At 45.6% G+C, this 3,057-nt stretch overlaps 1 long non-coding RNA gene across 1 annotated transcript; it reads right to left on the bottom strand.

The window, feature by feature from the left end:
- Positions 1 to 486: 486 nt before the first annotated feature.
- Positions 487 to 2,579, bottom strand: LOC129464079 (uncharacterized). Its single transcript, XR_008651422.2, has 3 exons — positions 2,271 to 2,579; positions 762 to 886; positions 487 to 585 (listed from the first exon to the last, which is right to left on the bottom strand). It is a non-coding gene; the product is annotated as an uncharacterized lncRNA (long non-coding RNA).
- Positions 2,580 to 3,057: the final 478 nt, after the last annotated feature.

Raw genomic sequence — 3,057 nt, 5'->3', positions numbered from 1 at the left:
TAAAAATTCAAAAATTAGCCGGGCGTGGTGGTGCACTCCTGTAATTCCAGCTACTCGGGAGGCTGAGGCAGGAGAATTGCTTGAACCTGGGAGGCAGAGGTTGCAGTGAGCTGTTATTGCACCACTGCACTCCAGCCTGGGTGACAGAGTGAGACTCTATCGCAAAAAACAATAACAATAAATAAATAAACAAACAAACAAACTATGAAGATCTGTCTCTAGTGATGATCAAGTAAGCTCCTGTCAAGCCAATCCTCTTGCAGAAAGTACTATAAACTCAAGACAAAGTTAAAAAAAAAAAAAATCAACTACCTGGTCAGGCACAGTGGCTCACACCTGCAATCCCAGCACTTTGGGAGGCTGAGGCTGGGGTATTGTTTGAGCTTAGGAGTTCGAGACCAGCCTGGGCAACACAAGACCCCATCTCCACCAAAAATTAAAAATTAGCCAGGCGTGGTGGCACGAGCCTGTGGTTCCAGCTACTCAGGAGGGTGAGGTGGGAGGATCTCTTGAGCCTGGGAAACGGAAGTTGCAGTGAGCCGAGACTGTACCAGTGTACTCCAAGCTGGGTGATAGAGCGAGACCCTGTATCAAGAAAAAAGAAATAAAAATTCAACTACCTGAAGAATGACTCAAAAGAAGACAAATTCTAGAGGGAAATTGACACTTAGAAAAAGGAAACAGCTGCCCAGTATGTTAGTTTGCTGGGGCTTTCATAACAAAGTCCCACAGGCTGTGTAGCTTAAACAATAGATATTTACTTTCTCACAGTTCTAGAGCCTGGAAGTCCAAGGTCAAGGTGCTAACAGGACTGGTTCCTTCTGAGGCCTCTCCCCTTGGTTTGTAGACAGCTGTCTTCTCCCTGCGTCCTCACCTTGTCTTCCCTCTGTACATGATATAGTGAGGAACAATTATTCAAAGAACAGCTAACTCCTCATCAGAAACAGCAAGGCCAGAGGAGAGTGGAATAATACTTTTTTTTTTTTTTTTTTGACAGAATTTAGCTTTGTTGCCCAGGGTGGAGTGCATTGGCGCTATCTTAGGTCACTGCAATCTCTGCCTCCCGGGTTCAAGTGATTCTCCTGCCTCAGCCTCCCGAGTAGCTGGGACTACAGGTGCCCACCACCACGCCCAGCTAATTTTTGTACTTTTAGTAGAGATGGAATTTGCACCATGTTGGCCAGGCTGGTCTTGAACTCCCGACCTCAGGTAATCTGCCCGCCTCAGCCTCCCAAAGTGCAGGGATTACAGGCGTGAGCCACGGTGACCAGCCTTAAGTATTAATTATTAAACACTTGAATTAAAAGGCAAACATTATCAGAGTGGATTTCAGAATGCAAAGCTCACTGTATGCTGTCCTCAGGAGCTCCCCTTCAGATATAAAGAGTGGGCTAGGAACCAGTGATGACGAAGGATGTACCATACAAATAATTAGCGTGAGAATGCTAGACTATCAGCTGTCCCAATCTCAGTAGACTTCAAGGCAGAGAATTAAGAGAAACAAAGACACATTTCAGGCTGGGCGCGGTGGCTCACGCTTGTAATCCCAGCACTTTGGGAGGCCGAGGTGGGCGGATCACGAGGTCAGGAGATCGAGACCACAGTGAAACCCCGTCTCTACTAAAAATACAAAAAATTAGCTGGGCGTGGTGGCGGGCGCCTGTAGTCGCAGCTACTCGGAGAGGCTGAGGCAGGAGAATGGCGTGAACCCGGGAGGCGGAGCTTGCAGTGAGCCGAGATCGGGCCACTGCACTCCAGCCTGGGTGACAGAGCAAGACTCCGTCTCAAAAAAAAAAAAAAAAACAAAGACACATTTCATAATGTTTGAGGAAAAAAAATTCTGTTTTTCTCTACTCTTACAGAACGTTACTGAAACCAAACAGGGAGTTTTTCCCCCATACCAACCAACCTCCAGTGCTCCAGACACCAATGCAACGTCCTAAAACTCAGTCATGGCATTACTTGGAGCTAGTGGGACCCCATGGGTTGAGGGCTCAGTCCTGCAAGACTGCCTCTTCAGACACCAGTTTCAAGCAGTGGGTCCCCAAGTGAGTCCCACTTCTGCCCAATGTAGCTACATATTAGGGGCTCCCACGAACCCCTCTTTAGGTTTCATAGTTTGCTGAGAGCTCACAGCACTCAGGGAAACACTTACGTTCACTGATGTATTATAAAGACTATGGATGAACTCTCAGATGAAGAAAGTTGACAGTGCAGGAGCTGGAGTGCACCCCCAACAACCCCACCTGCCAGCATGTGGGGGTGCTCACCAAACCGGAAGCTCTCCGAACCTCCTAGTTGAGGATTTCACAGAGGTCTCGTCATGTGGGCGTCATCAGTTATGAGCTCCATCTCCAGCACCCCCGGGGGGTTGGAGCTGAGAGTTCCAGGCTTCTCATGACGGCTCGGTCTTTCTGGTGACCAGCCCCCCTCCCACAGGCCACCAAGAGTAAGAGTCACCTCATTAGAACAAAAGGTGCTCCTGTCACTCCAGAAATTCCAAGGAGTGGAATTCCAGAAATGCCAGGAACTGGGGACAAAGACCAAATATATATTTCTTGTTATTTCACAATATTACATCTCAAATTAACTTGGCAAATGAGGCAGAAATGTGAAAACTCGTGCCTTGGTCACTAGAAATGGAACCTGGAGGAAACGATGAGAGAGAAAGTGCAACTGTGTATCTTTTAGACAGATGTTTCTCCTTGATACATCACAATTCAGCCCAGAGCCTTGAAACTTCTTGCTCAGAAACTTGCAACCTTATAGAAAATCTGCAAGAAAAGCACAAAGAATATCCAACCCTTTCCCCGATTCATCTACTGTTAACATTTTGCCCTATTTGCTTTAGCATTTGTTTTGCTCTCTCATCTGATATATAGGTATATAAAATGTGTAAATATATACATAAAAAAGAATAAAATATCCTATATAAATATATATTTTCCCCTAAGTTATTTGAGAATAAATTGCATACATTGTGGTGGCCTCTAAATACTTTATTTAGCCTCTAAACATTTACCTTCTAAATATTTCAGTGTCTTTCCTAAAACCAAA

The sequence above is a fragment of the Symphalangus syndactylus genome, chromosome 15 (assembly GCF_028878055.3).
Source record: "Symphalangus syndactylus isolate Jambi chromosome 15, NHGRI_mSymSyn1-v2.1_pri, whole genome shotgun sequence".
Classification (NCBI taxonomy): Eukaryota; Metazoa; Chordata; class Mammalia; order Primates; family Hylobatidae; genus Symphalangus; species Symphalangus syndactylus.
This window is presented reverse-complemented; position numbering and strand designations above follow the sequence as displayed.